Raw genomic sequence first — 25,238 nt, 5'->3', positions numbered from 1 at the left:
ACACTCCACAAAGATGAAGATTGGTGTAATACTATCCAAACTGCGATGTTGGATAAACTCAACATGCTCCAGGCAAAATTCTAGCCCATCAGCAGGCCCTTAGCCACCAAATATCTCAAGCGCAAAACAATAATGCCGGGGAATTCCCCCCCTTCGCATTCAAGGATATGAGCGAACAAGAAGTCATCGCCCTCCTCAAATCAATTAAACCCTCCTTCTGTAAAGGGGACGCATGCCCCTCTCAATTGATCAAGGATTGTGCCATTCCCTTTGCCCAATTCCCCACAGCATTTATTAAAGCCTCCTTCCAGTCAGGCCACATCCCCACTGGCCTCAAGGAAGTCTGGGTACGTCCTCTCCTTAAAAAGCCAACACTTGACCTAACTGTCCCAGGGAACTATGGACCCATCACTACAGTCCCTTTCCTTTTAAAAATTCTTGACAAGACAGCTTATCTGCAAACACAAACATTTCTGGAGGCAAACAACCTGCTTGGCCTCAGGCAGTCGGGATTCTGTCCGGGACATGGCACCGAAACTGTGCTCCTAGATTAAAAAAATCAAATGGCCGATTACAGAGAAGCGGGCAAACCTGCCCTCCTTTTGCTCCTTGATTTGTCCGCAGTGTTTGATTTGGTGGATCACAATACCCTTTGTCACCATCTCTCCTCCACCGTCAACTTCTCCCCTATGGCCATTGCTTGGATTACCTTGTTTCTCCAGGAAAGGGTGATGAAAGTCTTCTCTGACTCAGCCTGTGCCCACCCAAGCTTCATCAAATGTGGAGTCCCACAGGGTTCCTGCATTTCCCCCACCCTGTACAACCTGTTTACCAGGCCACTGTTCCACATCCTGGACGGCTTGGGCATCACATACACAAACTATGCTGATGACACATAGGTCCTCATCCCCCTTACGGACGACTATGAAGCTGATCTGGCTACCCTCACATCCATATATTCCACTATACAAACTTGGATTGCTGAAAATTGGTTATGCCTTAACAGAGACAAAACCGAGCTTCTGCTAATTGGATCTCCCGCCACCCTATGGAAACTGGACAAACAATACAGCTCCTTTACAATTGACCACAAATCAATCCCAGTATCACAAGCTGAAAAGACCCCGGGGGTCTACCTGGACTCTGACATCTCTATGAACAGGCAGGTCAATGCCATTGCATCAACCTCAGCCTACAACTCTAAAATGATCAATGCAGCCAGACGATTTCCTTCCGAACAAAATTGTCTCACCATTGCAAGAGCAATAATTGGGTCAAGGCTAGACTATTGCAATGCCCTCTTACTGGGGACGCCCATTAAAAACCTTACCAAACTTCAGACTGTACAGAATAACGCCCTTAGAGCAGTGTAAGGATCTGGTCTTCTCCTGCATCCTAGTGGAATTTGGAGTAAGTGTTATGATTGACATTGGAATGTTACTGATTAGAATGTTTATGTGTGACTGGTGTTCTCTAGGAGGCAGTTGGAGATGTAAGCCTGAGAGAGAGGATGCCGGTGCTTGCCTTGGTGAACTGGAATCTACCATCTGATTAATATGACTCTAGAAACTGGATGTTATACTTGGAAACATAATAAAGAAGTTACTCATCCACACCGTGATGTCAGAGTCATCATATGAGAACCCAGATTTCCACAAGCAGCCACTGGCATCTCCAAAAGGGAACACATATCTGAAACTAGGAAGCAGGTTCACTGGCTTCCCATTAAAGAGAGGATAGTCTTCAAAGCCCTTGTCCTAACACAGAAATGTGTCCACAACCGGGCACCTCTGTACCTGGCTCAAAGAGTTGTCAAACCGGTTCATACTACACCCATAAGAGCGGCCTACACCAATAGGATACCAGTTCCTAAAACTAGGAGAGTGCGTGCAGGAGGATCGAGTTTCCCAGTGCTGGCAGCGACACATTGGAATGCCTTGCCCCCCCCAGGTCAGAAATGTCGATTCACACCTAGCCTTCAGGAAGTTAAAACCTGGCTCTTCACCTAAATGATGCTGTTCACCTAACCACCTTTTTCCTATGAGTTTTGCGTTCTCCATTCTTGTACCTCTCAATGAACTGTACTCTGCTCACTGTAACCAAGAGCCAATATCCCTTTGTAACTAAGACATTCTCCTGTATCTAAGACAACCTCATATCAAGCTCACTGTAACCATGAGCCAAGTATCCTAATGTAACTAACAGAATGGGCCTCATTACGAGTTTGGAGGTAGCCATGCCATTTTTAGCAGCATGGCTACCTCCAAACTCGGGTCCGGGTCCGGCTCCCGCAAAATGAAACTTGCCGGGCCATTCCGACCTTGTCTATAAAACTGGCACATACCCATGCATGCATTGTACAAACTGCGGGTTTGTAACAACAGCCTACCTCATTGAATACTACAAAAAATCGATAAAGACATTAAAACAACCAACTGCTTACCGCCGAAAAAATGAAAGGCTTCTCACGAAAGTTCTCGCGTGATATAACACTTGGGAAAGAAGTAAAAATCTCCTGCTAAATCAACAAATGCTCTAGTTCAACCACAAGAGACTGACAAGGTCAGTGGAATGTATATACAAGAACTGATGAATTTCAGAAAATACAAATCTTTTGCCACAAATGTACGTTTTTAAATTTTAATAGGTCTTAAGGAAAATAATCACTGACCCCCTTTTTCTTTCTATACTTTGTCTTTGTCTCTATAGCTCGCAACAAACTGTGACCTTTTGGGGAATCTTTGTTTTGAACTTTGTGTCTATCAAGTAATAAATCACCTGTCCTGAAGAGGGCCATAATAAGACGAGTGGAACACCAGGGATGGTGTTGATGCTTTTCGTCAGCCGAAACATATGTAGACATCCGTGAGACATTCCACTAACCATGTCTTTTTATTCTACCAAAGAAGGACAATAACAAAAACTTCTTTTAGAATAAAACATCCCCTGATATTAGACATTGCAAAACGTTGAGCACCTGCCTTTGCTTATGTGATGTTTTATGTATGTCACCTACTAACCACAGTCACTAAAGGTGTTATGTATTGAATAGTGCAAAAACTCTCCATCTGTTTTTTTTTAAACTGAGTTGTATAAGTGCCTTGTCGAAAGCACCTATTACCTCTTTTTTACTTAAACATATTTGAATAAAATGTATTAAACTTTATTGTAAATGATTGGGCAATTTGTGATTCGTATAGGATATACGAAATAGATAGCATATCTATACATTCTTTTTCTGGCAAACCATGGAGGTGAACCAAGAGAGGGGAAATTGAGTTGTCTGTTCTCGTTTGCATACTGATTATCAAATATGCCAGCACATAAATGTCAGCCACAGTAACAAAAACAAGTACAAAAACAAAGACAAAATAAACTGTGGTTAGTGCCTGGTAGTAGTCTGATCAATATATGTAAACAAATTAAGCGGAAGCACATTTACCTTAGCTCCCACTGCTAGATACAAACTGCAAGAAATTAAAATGAAATATATGTGATTGTGTGCATAGGATGCACTGTCTCATGTTGACAATGTGCTCCCTCACCTGTGTTCCTCCTCAATCCTTCCAGATTAGAATGAATAGCACGCGTAGGTATGCATCTGGGAAAACATTAATATATATTGTCTTCAGTGACAATACAGAGTTCTATAGCGAGGATACCCACTGTAACTGGCGAGTGTGCGATGATGTCATGGGACTCTGGTGACGTGATGCCGCGCTGAGCTCACACATTTGCAATGTAAACATAGTGTCTAAGGCTAATGTTGAAAGAAGGATACCGATGTTAGTATAGTAAATAAGCCTGCAACAAAACAAATGTAACACTTCAGGTAGATACAATGCTCGGTCCATGAGCGTTAAACAGCATCTAGATTCCAAAGTACATGAGGTTAACATGTAAAAGTTTGTACCAAAGCAAATTTCATAAGGTCAACATGTAACATTTGGTACAAAAGCAATATCAGTATCCTTCAGATGGATTACAGTCATAGAGCATTCACCACAAATGGATCCCAAAGGGCATAGCATCAACATGTGAAGTTTGTCAGTAGTGGGGATAAAATCAATGAACACTGATGAATCAATAATACTCAAAGGGTGCCCTTCGGTGGGGGTAGGATCTCATGGAGTTAAGGTAGTAAATGTCCATCAGGTGGTATGTCATTTATAAGTAAAATGCAAAGTCAATTTCTTGGTTAATTCTGTGAGGGGCTAACGTGTCAAGTCTTTCAGTCCAATATGTTTCACGTTGGTTAAGTCTTCTTCCCAAATCTTCATGTGGGCTCCTCCTGTTGACTACTTCAACTACTTGGAAGCGTATTTGTGGAATGTCATGAAGTTTTTCAATCCAGTAGTGCCCAACGGCTGAGTTGTGGTTCCGAGTGCATATAGATGACCAATGTTCGTTCCACTGTTGTTTACAAGGTCTTTTATATTGGCGTACGTAGAAAATACTGCATGGGCATTTGATTGTGTAAATAACATTCTTAGTGTCAAAAGTAGCAAAACTCATAATGCTAATCTTCTCACCCGTTCTAGGGTGATTCAGGGCCGTAATTGGACCTGTTTTACAAAGCTCTGTGTTATTTGTGCTGTTTCTTCAAATAAAATGCCCAACATTAGTTGGCTTAATTGTTCTACTAACCTGCATATTGTTCCAAAAGGATTATTACTGCAGGTCTAGTATTTTCTTTCGGCGGGTGTCTGGCGCAGTGTCTTCGATATTTGTGATCGCCTTTTTCCTATCTCTCTCTCCCTTTTAGGTTTAGTGGGTGATGGCGCCTTCCTATTAAACATATAAATGTTATATTGTATTTAAGCCAAATGTGGGCAACGTATGCGATGGTGTTGTATTTTATCTTCCGCCATTTGGGTGTGACGGAAATCTATACGTGAGTGCATGTCTCCGTTCATATTACTCACGTTTACAGAGTTTTCCATAACGATCATTCGTTTTCATTCGGCGTCGGACGAGGAAGCTGCCTTCTCATCTCTGCGTATCCTTGCGGCTTCTGCAGGAGTCTCCGTGTAGTGCTGTCACTAGTTTCCGCAGGGCCCGATGTGTATTTGTTTTGTTTATTTTCGTGTTCCGGCAGACGAGTCACATGGTCAGACTCTAAGCTGACACACTCGCTTTACATTGTTTAACAGTTCGGCCATCTTGAAAAGTGTGCCGTAATGTTGTTATAGCATTTGATTACGGTTGTGCCTTGTTCTTTGATTGAAGAAAACCAGGGCATATTTTTTAACGTTATAGATTCGTATTTTGCATCTTCTTTCCCATCAACTGTAGATCCCAGAAATTTTGGAGATTCAGGCAAATCTGTATTATCGCTGGGAAATTTTTGAATTGTTGTATTTTGCTGGAGGGCAGCCTCAGATATTATTGGTCTCTTCTATAGTGGTTTAAAAGAAAATGCCCCATTCCACTGCTGAATTGAGACCGTGCTTTATGGTGTCCAGATCAAAAATCCACTTTTGCTCGCATTTGCGGAGCGCTAGGTCTCTGTCCCCTCCTCTTTTTGAGATCTGCACCGTTTGGATGATAAACCAGAACGGTGGGATTATGTTTTAAGCGTATATAATGTGCCACCAAAGGTTTGTTTGGGATTTGGTTTCTAATACTGGATCTATGTTCCCCTATCCGCTGTTTAACTTGTCTTTTAGTTTTTCCAGTGTATAACAAATTGCAGGGGCACATGATCGCGTATGCCACTCACTGAGATGAACAATTGGTGAAAGATTTAAATTGCCAGATTTTCCCTTTCAGGGGGATTTCTTTTAGATTCTTTGTGAGGGAGCAGACCAAGTAATTGCCGCATTTAAAATGTCCAGTTACTGCTGGTAATTCCCATAGTGTTCTTTGTGCATCCACTTTCCGGATTTCTTTGGGATATGTGTGGACTAAGCTGTCTTTAAGATTCTGTTGTCTTTTGAAAGCGAACCTCGGTGTTGTGGGATTAAAGTCTTCTGTTTTTATTATATGCCAGTTTTTTATCACTAGCTTACGTAGGCTGTGGCTAATAGGGCTGAATGTAGTTACACATGTTATTTTTTCTATTGTTGTTCTTTTCACTGGATTCAGACATAAATCACGGTTTCTATTTTTAGCTTTGTATGCCATGTTTATATGTTGTTTTGGGTAGCCTCTTTGTTTCAAACGTTGTTTTAAATGTTTACCATGAATTTTATAATCCTCTAAGTGTGTACAATTGCGTTGGACTCTGAGGAATTGACCTATTGGAAGGTTGGCTTTTAAACTGGATGGGTGGCAACTTTGATATTCCAGGAGGGTGTTTTTGTCCGTTGGTTTTCTAAACAAGTTTGTAGTTACTGTTCCATTTTCTTGGATTTGAATCTCCAGGTCCAAAAAAGGAATCATTTTTGTGTTATTGTTACTCACCACTCCGAAGTAGGCCCAAGACGTGGATGAGTGACCTTGGAGATTATGGTTGTACAAGAACCAATATTCAGCCTTCCATCCCAGCTCCCCTGAGTACAACACTCAGGCTTCCTCAAAGAGGGGCTCTTTTCTACAATTTACCTCTCCGCTGTTTAGATTGGGACAGACAGAGGTGTCAATTGAATAAAAGAGCGGGGAGAACACACCCCCGCCAATACCAATGCTGCAAAGGAATACGAAGATATTACACAGTGCTGAGAATAAACCAAGCAAACAGAACAGCAGTATAATACAGGAAAATACCTAGGTAAGTATTGGAGTGGAGCTTCCCCAGGGTGAATCTACAAAATATGAATAATCACAGTGAGTGGAAATAATTCTAAAGAGACTTCCTAAAGTATTGAACCAATGACAACCAACCTGAAATATGGGTATTTTAAGGATGGATAATAGTCCAGGAAACAGAAGACAACGCTAGGAGAAAACAACAAACAGGTATGTTAGTATAGGGAAATAAACCCGAGCGGCACGAGGGTCGCACTAGTGCCGGGTTGGTGCAGAATCAGCAAAGCGTTTATATGCACTTGAAGACAAGTTCACAAGACAGTCACTCAATGTCCCAAAATCCAACAAAAGGAAAAAATCCAATCAAGGCCATGGAGAAATGATTACAAATAGCAGAGATGGAGTTGCCAACTACAAATATGTATCTGAGCACACACGCATCCAGATAAGGCGTAGAAGAGTTCCGGATGGTTGATAGCAAGTCACCTGCGAGGAAGGCAAAGTCGTACCGTGTCTGGTAGCAGCTAGCTGGGATGAGGTACCGCAAGAGACAGCGAGCACGACAGGAATAAAGGAGGAGGCAAGCCAATCCAGAAGCCAGGCAAGGGTCAGAACCAGGTAAGCAGATTAGGAATTTGTGCAGAGGAAACATGAAGGAGTAAACAGACGTAACCGCTGTAGCTTGTAACGCTAATTAGCAGCAACGAGCCCCTTGAAAGACAGTGGTTTTAAAGCTGTATGGGGGCGTGTCTTGCCGTATGTCTTCCACGTGTCAGCTGACACGGACTCTGTCGTAGTTTGTACAGTCGCCATGGCAACCTGTATCTGCTCCACAGAGGAGCTTGTAAAGGAGTCGTATTCTGCAAGGAAGCCCGCAGGAAAGCCCGAAGTGTAACAGCATCCTACCCCAAAGACACCGGCAACCCCTTGGCGGAATGGAAACTCCTCAGAAGCTCCGGACAATGTAAGTTGGACAAAGGCTCCCAGGTACGGTCCTCAGGCCCATAACCTTTCCAATCCACTAGGTAGAACAACGTACCCCTAGACACCCTGCAGTCCAGTATGCGCGAAACCTCATACTCCTCCGCTCCATCCACCAAGATCAGCAAGGGACGGGTAGGTAGGCGAGTCCCCTGGATGAATGGCTTTATCAGGGAGACGTGAAAAAATGGGTGTATACGCCATGAGCGCGGCAGGAAGAGCTTGAACGCCACAGGATTTATAACATCAGTAATGGCATAGGGTCCCACGTATTTAGGCAAAAGCGAACGCATGCCCGCAATCCGTAAGTTACGGGACGACAACCACACCTTCATGCCGCTCCGATAGACCAGTGCCGGGGATCGATGCGCATATTTTTTGGCACAGTCTTGAGCTCGGAGCAAGTGACAGCGTACGTCCTGATGAATCTTATCAAGATCTCTCATGCAGTCTCTTGCAGCTGGGTTGACAGCCGGCAGCACCGGATCAAGTGGGAGTGCCCTAGGATGACCACCATACCAGGCAAAGAAGGGAGAAACCCCCGTTGACGTATGCATAGAGTTGTTATATGCAAACTCCGCGTAAGGCAGGCAAGTAAACCAGGACTGTTGGAACTGAAGGCATAAACAGCATAGGTACTGTTCGATAGTAGCGTTGGTTCTCTCAGTCTGCCCATCCGTTTGAGGATGGTATGCCGAGGAATATCTGTCCTCGATGCCCAGGAAAGCTGTAAGAGTCTTCCAAAACCGTGAAGTAAATTGTGTACCACGGTCGGAAACAATGATCGAGGGTAAGCCAAAGAAACGAAACACATTCGTCATGAAGAGTCTCGCCAATTCCGGAGCCGAAGGCAAGCCGGAACAAGGTATGAACAGTGCGTATTTTGTGAAATAATCCACAATCACCCAAATGGTGTCATGACCCTGGACGTCGGGGAGTTCCACAATGAAATCCATTGACACCATCTGCCAAGGTTTGTACGGAACAGGCAGAGGTTGTAATAAGCCTACGGGTTTGGCTCTAGAGGTCTTACATTGAGTGCATATGGAACAGGTCAAAATGTATTTCTTTACATCGCGAGCCATGGAAGGCCACCAAGCCCAACGCCGTAAGGCCTCAAGAGTTTTTTGACTTCTTGGGTGTGCTGCAACCAAAGAATTGTGGGACCACTGGAGAGCTAAGGTTCTAGCTTGACCTGATGGTACATAGACGCACCCTTGGATAAATGGCATACCCTGAATTACTTCTAGGTTGAAATCAGTGATTTCTTTTGGATGGGTTGAGACCCAATCAAGGATGATCGAACGCAAAGAGGGCTGAACTGAACACCCGCACACAACTTTGTTCGGTAGGAGAGGAAGTGCTTCGACCTGTTGGGACTGGCCACCCGCATGGAAGCGTGAGAGAGTGTCAGCCGAGACTTGAGCTTTAGCAAGACGGAATGTGTTAACAAACTGGTACTATGAAAAGAATAAATGCCACCGCGCCTGTCTAGCTGTAAGACATTTCATAGATTTGAAGGTTAACAGACTTCGGTGATCCGAGTATACCGTTACAAGGTGTTTGGCCCCCAGGAGGTGATGTCTCCATTCCAAGAATGCGTCTCTGATGGCTAAGAGTTTGCGTTCCGTAATGGAGTAGTTCCTTTCGTAAGGTGTCAATTTACGAGAGAAGTAGGCAACAGGATGAATCTCGCCCGAGTGAGGACAGGTTTGTGACAACACCGCACCAAGAGCATAGCCTGAGGCATCAGCCTCCACAAAGAAAGGAAGATCGGGATCGGGATGTTTGAGGACAGGTGCGGAAGTGAAGGCGGCTTTTAACTGATCAAAAGCCTTCTGAGCTTCAGAAGACCATACAAATGGCACCTTGGCACTTGTCAGGGAGGTAAGAGGTGCAGAGATTTCAGAAAAGCCGTTGATGAAGCGTCTATAGAAATTTGCGAATCCCAGAAATGATTGCAAAGAATTGACTGAATTGGGCACAGGCCATTCCAGGATCGCGCTGATTTTGGACTGGCTCATGCGCACCCCGTTGTTCATAAGGTCATTAAGGTCATACCCCAAAATTTCACCTCCGAGGAGTGAAATATGCACTTTTCGGCTTTTACAAACAGTTTGTGATCCCTCATACGTTGGAGCACTGTTTTGACATGTAGTTCGTGGTCTTCCTGGTTTCGTGAGTAGATCAAAATGTCATCCAGGTAGACTACAACAAACTGGTCAAGGATGTCATAGAACAAATCGTTCATGAATGCCTGAAAGGTGGCCGGGGCATTACAGAGCCCAAAGGGCATCACCAGGTATTCAAATAGACCTTAACTTGTTTTAAAAGCGGTCTTCCATTCATCCCCCTTTCCCATATGGACCATATTATAAGCTCCTCTGAGATCGAGCTTGGTAAATACTTTGGAGGATCCCAACTGATCAAGGAGAACAGAGATCAGGGGGGGGTACTGGTTCTTTATGGTAGCTGCATTCAATGCACGATAGTCAATACAGGGACGTAAATCCTTCCTTCTTAGGAACAAAGAAAAGCGGTGATGCAATTGGTGATTTGGATGGACGAATAAATCCCATGGCCATGGCCTTGTCTATGTACTCTTTAAGTACTTCGTCTTCTTTGAGAGTGAGTGACTACACCCTGCCGGATGGTATCGTTACCCCCGGTATTAGGTCTATTGGACAATCATAGGCCCTATGTGGAGGTAGAGTCTCTGCTATCCCTTTGTCGAATACATCCGCATAGTCTGCATATTGAGAAGGTACCATAGAGACAGCATTGTTAGAAACGGCTCCAATATGCATAGTAGGAGATACCAGTGCCCTGACAGGACTATCCTGGCTAATTCCAAGCAATGTAGTGCATCGGGTATTGCATATGTTGGAAGGGAACTGAATCTGAGATGTCGACCAATCGATGGCAGGGTTATGGAGCATCAGCCATGGAATACCCAGAATGACCCTGTAGGCAGGCGCTTTGATTTTTTTTTTAAAGATTTTATTAATTGTATTCAAACCAAACAACAATACAAACAAACCCAACACGCAGTGCAATTTACAACAGTTCCATTAAACACCATTTGTTTTTCCGTTTTGCCACTCCTCCCTTAGTCCCACCCTCCAGTATGAGCCTATTTGTACTTCGCATTCAGTATCTGCTACATGTGGCAGGGTCTCACTACTCTCGGATTCCGTTGGGTCCGATATAGATCCGAACAGTTCCGCTATTAATAATTTGCATGCCATCAGGGTACCCACTTCTTCCTACCCAGTCATGTTGCTCGCCTCCTGCCATACTATCGTTTCAGCCTCCGCCCATTTCTGCAACTCCTTCCACCATACTTCCACCCGTGGCTTGTGGTAGGCCGGCGCTTTGATGATATCGAATGATATCTCTTCAGTATGGCCTTCGTCGGTACTCATATTTAATGGAACCGTCTGGTGAGTTACCATTCCGGATACAAGGATCGAACCGTCCACTGCATTCATTGTTTCAGGTATAGCTTTGCGAATCAGTGATATCCCTGACATATAGGCAAAGCATTGGTCAACATAATTGCCCGTTGCTCCTGAATCAATCACTGCTGTTGTCTCAAATGAAGCACCATGACTCAGGGAAAACGTAACAGGTAGGTGGACTAGATGGCTCAGGTTCTGTACTGGAGAGTCCAAAGTTGAACTTCCCGACGTAGGGACTCTGTCTACTGTTGGGATTTGGCGTTTCCCGCCTTTCTTTTGGGTTTTTTGGGACATTTGGCCAGTAAAGGGTCAGAGGCCTCACAATACATGCAGAGATTGTGCGATCTACAATATTCTCGTTAAGCAGGGGTGAGTGGACCCCTAACCACACTAATCTGCATATGTTCTGGCGCAGGAAGTGAAGAGGACGATGTCTCCGCTGGAACCGTGCTGAACAAAGCAGGTTTCTTTTCACCACGTCTTTCGGATTTACGGGCATCAATCTGAAGGACTAGATCTAGCAGTTCCCCAAATGCTGTGGGGACTACTGGAACAGTGGAGAGGATGTCCTTTAACTCATCTGAGAGGCCTTGATAGAAGACTGTAGTTTTCTTCTCTTCGGGCCAATCAGTTTCTGCTACCAACTGATTGAAACGGGCCAAATAAACCAATAGGGAGTTATTCCCTTGTCGATTTTTTAAGAGTTCCAGGTCAGTAAGTAGCTTGAGTAGTATAACGTGTATCAAACACTTTACTCATCATAGCAAGAAGGGCATCACAATTGTAGAGAACATGACTGTTGGATTCTAACAATGGGTTAGCCCATGCGGCTGCAGTGCCTCCTAAATGTGACAAAACAAAAGCCGCTTTAGTAGTAGAAGTAGGGAATGAAGCGGACAGCACAAAAAATGCAGTTTGCATTGATTGATGAGGGTTCGGTATTGTTTAGGATCACCTAGGAAGCGTTCAGGAGGAGCTGGAGGAAACTGGTTTGTAAGCATAATAGGGTTTGATTCCTGCTGTGGAGGCGGAAACCCTGATCCTGAAGCCGCAGCACCAGCACCGGCAATCTGTGGCGCTGGAGTGGTAACCAAGGCCTGAATGGCGTCCATACGTTGGTGCAGTGCCTCTTGTGCATTGGTCAAGTCGGTTTGTAGATCCGTAACCATTTGCACGATTTGAGTCAAAGCATCACTGGCCTCCGTGGACATTGTTCGAGGCTGCTAATTCTGTTACTCACCACTCCGAAGTAGGCCCAAGACGTGGATGAGTGACCTTGGAGATGATGGTTGTACAAGAACCAATATACAGCCTTCCATCCCAGCTCCCCTGAGTACAACACTCAGGCTTCCTCAAAGAGGGGCTCTTTTCTACAATGTACCTCTCCGCTGTTTAGATTGGGACAGACAGAGGTGTCAATTGAATAAAAGAGCGGGGAGAACACACACCGCCAATACCAATGCTGCAAAGGAATACGAAGATATTATACAGTGTTGAGAATAAACCAAGCAAACAGAACAGCAGTATAGTACAGGAAAATACCTAGGTAAGTATTGGAGTGGAGCTTCCCCGGGGTGAATCTACAAAATATGAATAAGCACATTGAGTGGAAATAATTCTAAAGAGACTTCCTAAAGTATTGAACCAATGACAACCAACCTGAAATATGGGTATTTTGAGGATGGATAATAGTCCAGGAAACAGAAGACAACGATAGGAGAAAACACCAAACAGGAATGTTAGTATAGGGAAATAAACCCGAGCGGCACGAGGGTCGCACTAGTGCTGGGTTGGTGCAGAATCAGCAAAGCGTTTATATGCACTTGAAGACAAGTTCACAAGACAGTCACTCAATGTCCCAAAATCCAACAAAAGGAAAAAATCCAATCAAGGCCGTGGAGAAATGATTACAAATAGCAGAGATGGAGTTGCCAACTACAAATATGTACCTGAGCACACACGCATCCAGATGAGGCGTAGAAGAGTTCTGGATGTTCGTTAGCAAGTCACCTGCGAGGAGGGCAAAGTCGTACCATGTCTGGTAGCAGCTCGCTGGGATGAGATACCGTATGAGACACCGAAGGAAGCAGGATGAATAATCCAATAACGTTCTGGGTCAAAAGCCAGGCGAGCACGACAGGATTAAAGAAGGAGGCAAGCCAATCCAGAAGCCAGGCAAAGGTCAGAACCAGTTAAGCAGATTAGGAATTCGTGCAGAGGAAACACAAAGGAGTAAACGGACGTAACCGCTGTAGCTTGTAATGCTAATTAGCAGCAACGAGCCCCTTGAAAGGCGTTGGTTTTAAAGCCGTATGGGGGCATGTCTTGCCGTACTTCTTCCACGTACAGGACGTGTCAGCTGACACGGACTCCGTCGTAGTTTGTACAGTCGCCATGGCAACCTGTATCTGCTCCACAGAGGAGCTGGTGAAGGAGTCGTATTCTGCAAGGAAGCCCGCAGGGAAGCCCGAAGTGTAACAGTTATACAGCATCGTAAAATTGATATTGGTATTTTGTTGATTAAGCCATTGGTGAAAATCCATCAGTTGGTTCACAGTGCCTCTCCAGATTAAAAAGCAATCATCTATATACCTGAACCACGTGCCGATATCGGTATCGTAGGGGTTAGCAGTGTGGTAGATAGAGTTGTTCTCTACAAAATCCATATACAAATTCGCTATATCCGGGGTGAATGTGGCGCCCATACTTGTTCCATGTTTCTGATTGTAGAACACGTCTTCAAAAAGGAAATAATTTTCCATTAGTGCCAGCCTGGCACATTCTAGAATGAAAGCGGTTGGAACTGTTTTGTCATTGATGTTTCGTTGGTTAAGGTATTGTTCTAGGACTTGTAGGCATTCTAATTGCGGAATGCTTGTGTATAAAGCTACCACATCTAAAGTCACTAAGAGATCCCCTGGTATTGAGAATGTTTATCATACTTGTAGTGTCTTTAATGTAGGATCTCATTTTCAATACAAAGGGTCCCAGGAACCAATCTACGTAAATCGACAGAGGTTCTAAAATTGAGTCAATTGCTGAGACTATTGGCCTACCTGGTGGACTAGTGCTGTTTTTGTGGACTTTGGGCAGTAAATAAAATGTTGGTATTGTTGGATTCGTTTTTATGAGGAACATCTTTTCTTCCTGGTCTATCCACCCTTCTTCGTGGGCATGTGCCATTAGACTAGATATTTCTTCCTTTAGTCGTGTTGTAGGGTCTCCTCGCAGTTGTTGATAGAAATTTTGGTCTGATAATTGAATTTGGACCTCTTTTGTGTATGCTGTTTTACTCCACAGGACGATTCCCCCTCCCTTGTCTGCAGGTTTTATAACAAACTGTTCGTTGTTTTGCAAATCCTTTAGGGCTTGTCATTCAGCTGGTTCTAGATTGTCTTTAGAGAAGTTTTTGGTATCTAGGAGTTTTCTTGTTTCTTCAATTATTTTGTTTTCAAAAGTTATAATGGCTGGGCTTATCATTGTCGTTGTTGGTCAGAAGGTTGATGGAAGCTTTAGGCCTGTTGTACTTTTTTCTTTGTCTTTTTCTTGTGTGGATGGATTACGAAAGAAATATTTCAATCTGATGGTTCAAAAGAAATTTTGCAGTTTAATCTCGGTTTTAAAGTTTTCTGCTTTTTTGACTGATACAAAGCTAAGTCCTCGACTTAGTACTGCAATTTCGTCCTTTGTAAGGGCATGTGAGGAGAGGTTGAAAATCGGTATCAACAGTTCTAGACTGGGCCGTTCCAGTTCCTTGTTTGCATTCGTGGGGGGCCTTGGGTCCACACAAGAAAAAGACAAAGAAAAAAGTATAACAGGCTTGAAGCTTCCATCAACTTTCTGCCCAGCGACGACAATGATAACCCCAGCCATTATAACTTTTGAAAATAAAATAATTGAAGAAACAAGAAAACTCCTAGATACCAAAAACTTCTCTAAAGACAATCTAGGACCAGCTGAACGACAAGCCCTAAAGGATTTGCAAAACAACAAACAGTTTGTTATAAAACCTGCAGACAAGGGAGGGGTAATCGTCCTGTGGAGTAAAACAGCATACATAAAAGAGGTCCAAATTCAATTATCAGACCAAAAATTCTATCAACAACTGCGAGGAGACCCTACAACACGACTAAAGGAAAAAATATCTAGTCTAATGGCACATGCCCATGAAGAAGGGTGGATAGACCAGGAAGAAAAGATGTTCCTCATGAAAACGAATCCAACAATACCAGCATTTTATTTACTGCCCAAAGTCCACAAAAACAGCACTAGTCCACAAGGTAGGCCAATAGTCTCAGCAATTGACTCAATTTTAGAACCTCTGTCGATTTACATAGATTGGTTCCTGAGACCCTTTGTATCGAAAATGAGATCCTACATTAAAGACACTCCAAGTATGATAAACATTCTCAATACCATTGATACCCAGCCAGGGGATCTCTTAGTGACTTTAGATGTGGTAGCTTTATGCACAAGCATTCTGCAATTAGAATGCCTACAAGTCCTAGAACAATACCTTAACCAACGAAACATCAATGACAAAACAGTTCCAACCGCTTTCATTCTAGAATGTGCCAGGCTGGCACTAATGGAAAATTATTTCCTTTTTGAAGAAGTGTTCTACAATCAGAAACATGGAACAAGTATGGGCGCCACATTCGCCCCGGATATAGCAAATTTGTATATGGATTTTGTAGAGAACAATTCTATCTACCACACTGCTAACCCCTACGATACCAAAATTGGTGCGTGGTTCAGGTATACAGATGATTGCTTTTTAATCTGGAGAGGCACCATGAACCAACTGATGGATTTTCACCAATGGCTTAATCAACAAAATACCAATATCAATTTTACGATGCTGTATAACACAAAAATGATTTCTTTTTTGGACCTGGAGATTCAAATCCAAGAAAATGGAACAGTAACTACAAACTTGTTTAGAAAACCAACGGACAAAAACACCCTCCTGGAGTATCAAAGTTACCACCCATCCAGTTTAAAAGCCAACCATCCAATAGGTCAATTCCTCAGAGTCCGACGCAATTGTACACATTTAGAGGATTATAAAATTCATGGTAAACATTTAAAACAACGTTTGAAACAAAGAGGCTACCCAAAACAACAGATAAACATGGCATACAAGAGAGCTAAAAATAGAAACCGTGATTTATGTCTGAATCCAGTGAAAAGAACAACAATGGAAAAAATAACATGTGTAACTGCATTCAGCCCTATTAGCCACATCCTACGTAAGCTAGTGATAAAAAACTGGCATATAATAAAAACAGAAGACTTTAATCCCACAACACAAAGGTTTGCTTTCAAAAGACAACAGAATCTTAAAGACAGCTTAGCCCACACATATCCCAAAGAAATCCGGAAAGTGGATGCACAAAGAACACTATGGGAATTACCAGCAGTAACTGGACATTTTAAATGCGGCAATTGCTCGGTCTGCTCCCTCACAAAGAATCTAAAATAAATCCCCCTGAAAGGGAAAATGTGGCAACGTAGATCTTTCACCAATTGTTCATCTCAGTGGGTGGTATACGCGATCATGTGCCCCTGCAATTTGTTATACATTGGAAAAACTAAAAGACAAGTTAAACAGCGGATAGGGGAACATAGATCCAGCATTAGAAACCAAATCCCAAACAAACCTTTGGTGGCACTTTATATACGTTTAAAACATAAGCCCACTGACATGTTTTGGTTCATCATCCAAACGGTGCAGATCTCAAAAAGAGGAGGGGACAGAGACCTAGCGCTCGGCAAATGTGAGCAAAAGTGGATTTTTGATCTGGACACCATAAAGCATGGTCTCAATTCAGCAGTGGAATGGGGCATTTTCTTTTAACCCACTATAGAAGAGACCAATAACAGCTGAGGCTGCCCTCCAGCAAAATACAACAATTCAAAAATTTCCCAAAGATAATACAGATTCGCCTGAATCTCCAAAGTTTCTGGGATCTACAGTTGATGGGAAAGAAGATGCAAAATATGAATCTATAACGTTAAAAAATATGCCCTGGTTTTCTTCAATCAAAGAACAAGGCACAACCGTAATCAAATGCTATAACAACATTACGGCACACTTTTCAAGATGGCCGAACTGTTAAACAATTTAAAGCAAGTGTGTCAGCTTAGAGTCTGACCATGTGACTCGTCTGCCGGAACACGAAAACAAACAAACCTAATACACGTCCGGCCCTGCGGAAACTAGTGACAGCACTACACGGAGACTCCTGCAGAAGCCGCGAGGAGACACGGATATGAGAAGGCAGCTTCCTCGTCCAACGCCGAATGAAAACGAATGATCGTTATGGAAAACTCTGTAAACGTGAGTAATATGTACGGAGACATGCACTCACGTATAATTTCCATCACACCCAAATGGCGGAAGATAAAATACAACACCATCGCATACGTTGCCCACATTTGGCTTAAATACAATATAACATTTATATGTTTAATAGGAAGGCGCCCTCACCCACGAAACCTAAAAGGGAGAGAGAGATAGGAAAAAGGCGATCACAAATATCGAAGACACTGCGCCAGACACCCGCCGAAAGAAAATACTAGACCTGCAACAATAATCCTTTTGGAACAATATGCAGATTAGTAGACCTATTAAGCCAATTAATGTTGAGCATTTTATTTGAAAAAACAGCACAAGTAACACAGTGCTTTGTAAAACAGGTCCAATTACAGCCAAGGTGGTGAAGAACAGCCTATCTCATTGAATACTACAAAAAATCGATAAAGACATTAAAACAATCAACTGCTTACCGCCGAAAAAATGAAAGGCTTCTCACGAAAGTTCTCGCGTGATATAACGCTTGGGAAAGAAGTAAAAATCTCCTGCTAAATCAACAAATGCTCTAGTTCAACCACAAGAGACTGACAAGGTCAGTGGAATGTATATGCACGAACTGATGAATTTCAGAAAGATATATTTTGAATATTTTGCCACAAATGTACGTTTTTAAATTTTAATAGGTCTTAAGGAAAATAATCACGGACCCCCTTTTTCTTTCTAACTTTGTCTTTGTCTCTATAGCGCACAACAAACTGTGACCTTTTGGGGAATCTTTGTTTTGAACTTTGTGTCTATCAAGTAAGAAATCACCTGTCCTGAAGAGGGCCATAATAAGACGAGTGGAACACCAGGGATGGTGTTGATGCTTTTCGTTAGCCGAAACATATGTAGACATCCGTGAGACATTCCAATAACCATGTCTTTTTATTCTACCAAAGAAGGACAATAACAAAAACTTCCTTTAGAATAAAACATCCCCTGATAATAGACGTTGCAAAAAGTTGAGCATCTGCCTTTGCTTATGTGATGTATTATGTATGTCACCTACTAACCACAGTCACTAAAAGTGTTGAGTATTGAATAGTGAAAAAACTCTCCATCTGTTTTTTTAAAAACTGAGTTGTACTAAGTGCCTTGTGGAAAGCACCTATTAACTCTTTTTTACTTAAACATATTTGAATAAAATGTATTAAACTTTATTGTAAATGATTGGGCAATTTGTGATTCGTATAGGATATACAAAATAGATAGCATATCTATACATTCTTTTCTGGCAAACCATAGAGGTGAACTAAGAGAGGGGAAATTGAGTTGTCTGTTCTCGTTTGCATACTGTACCCCTGGTCCTTTTGCAACTCGATCCCCCTTGAACAAAAAAACGGAACCGACCCAGTATTTCTCCCATATTTGATTATCATGTGGAATTTTTCATGGATTACTGTTAACTGTTTATTTTATTTGTCATGTTCATTGATTAACACATTGTTTGGCCCTGAGGACCGATATTATCCAAAATTCATAGGCATCTTTTAAATCCCTGTTAGCGCTTCACTGCCTTATTTTTCTGTATATAAATGAAATAATACTGTGTTATGATTGCTCTTGAAGCTTTGGTCTTTAACTATGAGGAGTAACAGTGCAGAAATGCTGTTCTAATCATTTAAGAATTGAAACTGTACTTGTTCAGCCCACAAGCAGGGCCCCACGGGAGCCTGTGGTTCTCACAGGGGATTCCTTGTGAGTTTTCTTGTATGGTAATTCTGTTACCACCACTTTTTTCCTGCACCGCCATACTCGTTATGGTCCCAATGTCTTGTAGACTGGGCAGGAGCAAAAGGCCTGAATCTCGAAAGGCTTTCTTTGGGCTGAATATCGGGTTGGAGGAAACTCCACAGGCAGGCACCTCTTTTGCTAATCGAGCATTGGCCCAGATGTTACTTCCTGAATCTTGTTGGTGACAGTGTTTTAGCAGCTGAGGATCCAAAGGTTCTGGAAGGATGGTATCTTTTGGTGAGGGCAGATAGGTATTCTGGTGCCTAGTAGTTATACGTTTTGTAAATAAAGCACAAGGATTAGGATTAGAAATTAACTCTTTTTTTCCAGTAGAAGACACTGCAGGGCATTCATTGCAGGCTTTATGTCCTCTCTTACTTTCAGTTTTCGGAAAAGACGGGCAACTTTGCTTTCTAACAATTGATGCATGTGAATAAGGTGTTTGAGGAGGCCTGGGTACAAGATGCTACAGTGCTAATACCCTAGCTCTAGTTATCTCACTGCTGGGCTGCATGTTCAAGAACAGAGAATCGGCTTGGGAATTTAGGCAAGAAAATGGCATGCTTTAGGGAGGTCCCGATCTGCATGCTGGACAAGAGTTTGCAATCAAAAAGGATGTCTAGGTTTTTGGCTTGAGCAACATGTGTAGGGGTGTGGCCCTTTAGGGGGAAGGCCATGCAAAGGGAAGAGGGCAGAGGATTTAGCAATGTCATGAGAAGAGCATGCCGAATTTGACAGCTTGGAGACAATATGCGGGCCACTCACGTACAGCTGGAAGAGGTTTCAAGTAGAAATTAAAAGGAAATTCTGTAATGACAGAGCCCTGGGGGACACATGTGGCAGCTGTGAATTGTTCAGAGCAGGCGACTCTACTTTCATGCAAGGGACTATGGGGCCCATCACAAGTATGGTGCTGTGGGAAAATATTGGCGTTAACTGAATTACCGCCACTTTTCCAGCATCGCCACACTATGAGTATGGTCCTGCAGTGGGAGATTTACCACCCGCACAATGCTCGAGGTAAATCCTCCTATTTTCCACAGCAAATCAGAAAAATCGTTGGAATTGCCACAGCGGTAATTCCGCTGGCAGTAATTCTCCCAAAAATGGCCATAGAGGCCAATGGGCTCTCAAAAAAATGGGGATTAACTCTGCCACCGCCACTTGTAATTCAGTGGTAATTTCGCTGGACCAGATGAAGGTAACGGTAATTCTGTTGTGCAGTTTTCTGGCATATTTGCCACTGGAATACTGCCCAGCACGTAATGAGCCCTTACGTGTTACAGGAAGGATGAGAGGCATTTTAGCGCTGATTCCTGGATGCCTGAAGAATACCGAAGTCTTGGGAGCCGGGTACAATGGTTGATGGTGTCAAAAGCCCCAGACAACTTGAACAGGAAGAGAACTGCAGAGCAATTGTTCTCTACCATACTAATGACTGCCTCCTTCACGTGCACCAGGGCAGATCATGTGCTGCACAATCGGCACAACCTGGATGTTGTATAGGACATTATCTTCAGCAATTTTCCATGCGCTGTTTAATTGCAATTTTTTCAAGAATGTTTCCCATGAAAGGCATATTTGTGAATCGAGAAAGGTTGGCCCACACGCCGGGGCCTGCAGAGGGATTTTTCAGTAGCGGCATATGGGGTAGCTTTCTTGGAATCTTGCTGTGCGTTCCAGTGAATAAAGAAACAATTGCTGAGAGTAGTCAAGGTAAGTAGCAGTTGAGTAGAGGTGCCATTGCAGAGAGGAGGCGTTCACTTTGATAACAGTTTTGATCAAATCTTCTGGGGTGATGGGTCAGAAAGATATGAAGCGGCTGGCATGAGGGTGGGGTGCTGCTGCTGAAAGATTTTGGACATAGCCTGGTCCTGTATGTTATATGAGATTGACTTGATCTTATTTTGAAAGATGTAAAAAAAAGCAAGGGGTAAACGAAACTAGGTAAGAACAACTCTAAATGTGCTTTTTCAATCCAATCTTTGAATCCCCATGCATCTTTTATCATCCAGTGCGTTCTATTTTTGTCTCCTCCCCTTAGACTTTATGCTAATAAGTGTGCTAGGGCCCAATCATTAAAAGCATCCTTTAAATCGTATTTTATTTTGCTAGAGAAGGTGCCATAACCACTCCAAAGATGGCCAAAGGCAAGTTCAAATAAAAGAGATTTAACACATTTCAAACACTTCCAGTTACTCCCCTTAAGGTATGTTGTGATGTAGCCGTATAGACGAGTGAGGTAGGGTCATTATGCCAAGCAATAATGACACCTCACGAGGGCTAAAAGGCTATTAGCGCACGGTGGTAGTAGCAAAACATTTTTTGTGGTTTTGATGGTGAAGTAAACATTTTTTATTTTAACAGTGAGTAAAGTAAATAGACAAACTGAGTTGGTAAATTAAATGTGGTTTTGCTTTGCAATATTTAAACAACATGGTTGTTTTCATAGGTTAAGCAATCAACTGCAACTTGGTTAAACTGGAAGAGGTCTAACATGGGCATGTATTAGGCCTCATGCACAGGTAAACAGTTTCTCTTTTTAAAATATGAAAGCATGTTCCAATGTTGTAGCTTTGTCTTTCCTGTGTTAAATAGCGGGTTGCAGCACCAATGATCCTTGCAGAGGGGAAGTATCTTGTTGAAACCTCTGACTGGAAATTGCATTTTTATTTCCCTATGTGCTTCTGAAGACATAATGTTCACAATGCAGTGAATACCAGTAGTTATTGACTGCACTGTAAACATTCTGATTGGCTGAGAGGAGGTCAGTAACAATCTCCATGTGCTAATAAACTATTTAATGAGTTATTCATTATATTTCAAACATAACCAAAACAAAACTGGCTTCAGACATGTTTCATAAACATTTTGTCTGAGAGCAACTACCATATACACAGGTATAGTCGCGGCAATAGGTGGACGTGCTAGCAGCTGTTTTCCACATTTCCTGTCTGCCATTTCCAGGCTACCCATTGGAGAGTGTCCCAAAAGCTCTGCCCATAAATAACTGCAGCGTGTGCAGTAGCTTTGCAGATCTCTAGAGTAGGTTGCCAGCCTTCCTGCGAGATGTATACATGATTGAGAGGGATGTCCATGCCCTTTGTCTCAAAATGCATTTGCTTCGCCTCAAGTGCCCCTTGTAAGAAATCCGTATGCCAACAGTACTTACAGACTCAACTAGGTGAATCCTGTCACCATTCAGTCTGAAATTAACCTTTATCTGTCTACCTCTGGAATTCTGGCCTACCATAGCCACTGCATTCAAATTATTCACCATCAAATTGCATTCCTTGCTAAATATTGCTGGAATACCTTAGCATGTTTCTGAGAGGAAGAAATGGTAGTAGCACATTCAGCAGGGTTTGTAAACCCACCAAAAATTTCGAAAAGTTCAGCAGATTTGTATTGACCAGCCTGATGCATAGATGGAAAAGTGCCTTCTCTGTCCTGATTATGGCAAAGTGGATGCCTTTTTGGTGTTGGGGGGCAGAATGCCTGGTTCTCTTTGTACCTCAGGCTGGGTCTGTGGCTCAGTGGACTAATGCATCCACTATAAGGGCTTGTGTTTGACCTCATGATCACAGGTTTGAATCCCTGCAAGTCCACTTATCCCTTTAACCTTCCGCGGTTGATACAATTGGTGCAATTACGTTGGTAACAATAAACATCTATCAATAGCGCCAAGATGCCCCTCTGGGGATGAAGGTGCACTCTGCAAATACACCTCTTATGTTATGTTGTGTAGTACCACATTGTGTTCCAGCTGCCTCTTTCTTCTTTTTTGGAGTGTCAGTTCCACATCATACCACTTGTTATAGTTTTTAACAAGTCTATTTGATGTTTAGGGGCCAAGGTGTCAGAAATTCAGGAAATGTCCTGAGAACATTGTCCGGAGAAGAGTTGTCCAGAAGATAGGCAAGGAAAGATAGTTTGAAATTGACCATTGTGTCCCATTTCATCGGATGGACTCTGTGTTTTTGAACACATTCCTGGTGAGTATGGAGAGTAAAAGGGGATGATCTGAACATAAGTGTGGCGTGTGAGAATGTCCCCTGTCTTGCTTTGTGGACCTCCAAGGTGGTGACTCAGGGGGCCCAGTGCCACTTAGAGTCTGTGCATATTGGGCTGGAGGTGGTATTGTGTCACCTTTGAATGGTGCCCATCACATGGTAGGAGGAAGTCACAGTGCCTCATTGCAGACACGTCATGGAATCTACACTCTCCCTAGCCCACTGTCCCATCAGCGAAATCGTGCAGGGAAATGAGAAGGCACCCAGTTGACCTATTAAGAGAGCCTACAACTCTCCCTAGATAATGTCAAAACTCCAGCATAGAAAAGAAAGCTTCTCTTTTAAGGAAAACCCTTTCCCTGCAACCGATAATTGTAGTGTTGATCTAGACACAGTTACTATCTTTTTATTTATGTATTATGTATTTATATCATTTATATAATGCCCAAACCCAGGGGTGTCACCTGATAGATCCCTGGAACCTGCAAGGAACTTTTTGGCTTCCCAAATGCTGTAAATACAACACAGGAAGAAAAAATGAAGGCATACAGTCTTTTTACCAAACAACATTCACCGAACATTTTTTTGCTGCACCTGTATTACTACATTTTTCCCCACAAAAAAAGGAAATAGGTTTTCATGAGGCAATATTGGATGGGGTGAGTGCGGTGCTGGAGGTAAAGGGGCGTGCAGAGGTCTCCCCTTTACCTATAAACAGTAAAACAAAATGTGCAGTACAAATTAGGCAGCATGTTTGGTAATAGCACATAGAACAAAAGTTACAAAACCATTGTTACCTAGCAAGAGACTCTGACGCTGGGGGTGCAGTGTTCATCAAGTTCCGATTGTATAGAAAGCTTAGCCAGAGTGCTTCCAATACACATGCTGGAAAGACCACAGCCCTGAGCCTGGCAAGGTTAGCACTAGGGATGGGAGAGGCAAAAGTAAAATCCAAGATGGAGGACATGTCAGATATAGGCTTGATCCAGCCCTCTGAGCCCAAGACAGCCTCAGCTGTATTCAGGGAAGACTACCTCTCCCAGCCCTCACTCAATTACCAGTCACAGTTGCAGACCCTCACTGGCAGCCCCACTCTGGGGAGATGGGAACACAGTGTAAAAGCACCCAGCCACAGTTGCAGAAGACCTGAGGCTAGAGAGTGGTGGAAGCCGTGCAAAGGCTAGGGATGTGGAAGAGGTTTGAGAGATGGCAGAAAAGGAGAGCTGGATGAGGTGGTGAGAGCTAAGAGGGTGAAGGAGGAGGTGGTAAGATCAGAGGCTAACAGTGGACAGAAGAAGGGGGTGGAATTTAAGAAGGTGAAGACGATGTAGCAACATTAGAGGGTGAGAGTGGTTAGAAGGACGCAGTGGGAAGTGGGATGTTGAGGGTCATAATGGGACGAGGAAGTGATTACAGTTGAGGGGCAGATGGAGGAGGTGTAGCATCACAAGGAGTTTGGATCCAGGAGGACGGTAGGAGACAGGGTGCAAGGGGAGGTGGTGAAACCCAAGGGCCAGGAGGAAGTGATAATAACAGAGGCTTGAGTGACACTGTAAATTCAACATCATGGGATGGGAATAGAGCGCAGGAGGTTGAAGGAGGAAGACTACAAATTGAGGTAATTGTGAAGGTGGTGGTGGAAATGGTGCAGAAGAAATTAATGTAAATTGTCCAGAAAAGACTCCAATGATCAAGTACTGTTCAGGGCTACTGGTGGGCAAGCCATTTACCTGTATTGTGCTCCTAACAGCATCAAGCATATGCAATCTTCCCTTTACGACCCCTTTCAATATGGCTGCCTTGAGACATGAATCGGCGGAATGACACGTTCTATTTACCTTCGCGTCCACTCACGTGTAAATACGCCCAGTCCCGGCGAGCATGTCTGCTACAAAGTTGAATGTTAGGCAGACGAAAAAAATATTTCTGGAACACCTGGTATTATAACGCAGTACGGTTCAGTCACTGTAATGCTGAGTTAGGTAAGACTGAAATGTG

The sequence above is a fragment of the Ambystoma mexicanum genome, chromosome 7p, assembly GCF_040938575.1.
Source record: "Ambystoma mexicanum isolate Mex_15411 chromosome 7p, UKY_AmexF1_1, whole genome shotgun sequence".
NCBI classification, from domain to species: Eukaryota; Metazoa; Chordata; class Amphibia; order Caudata; family Ambystomatidae; genus Ambystoma; species Ambystoma mexicanum.
The sequence above is the reverse complement of the archived record's forward strand: the minus strand, read 5'-3'. Positions refer to the sequence as shown.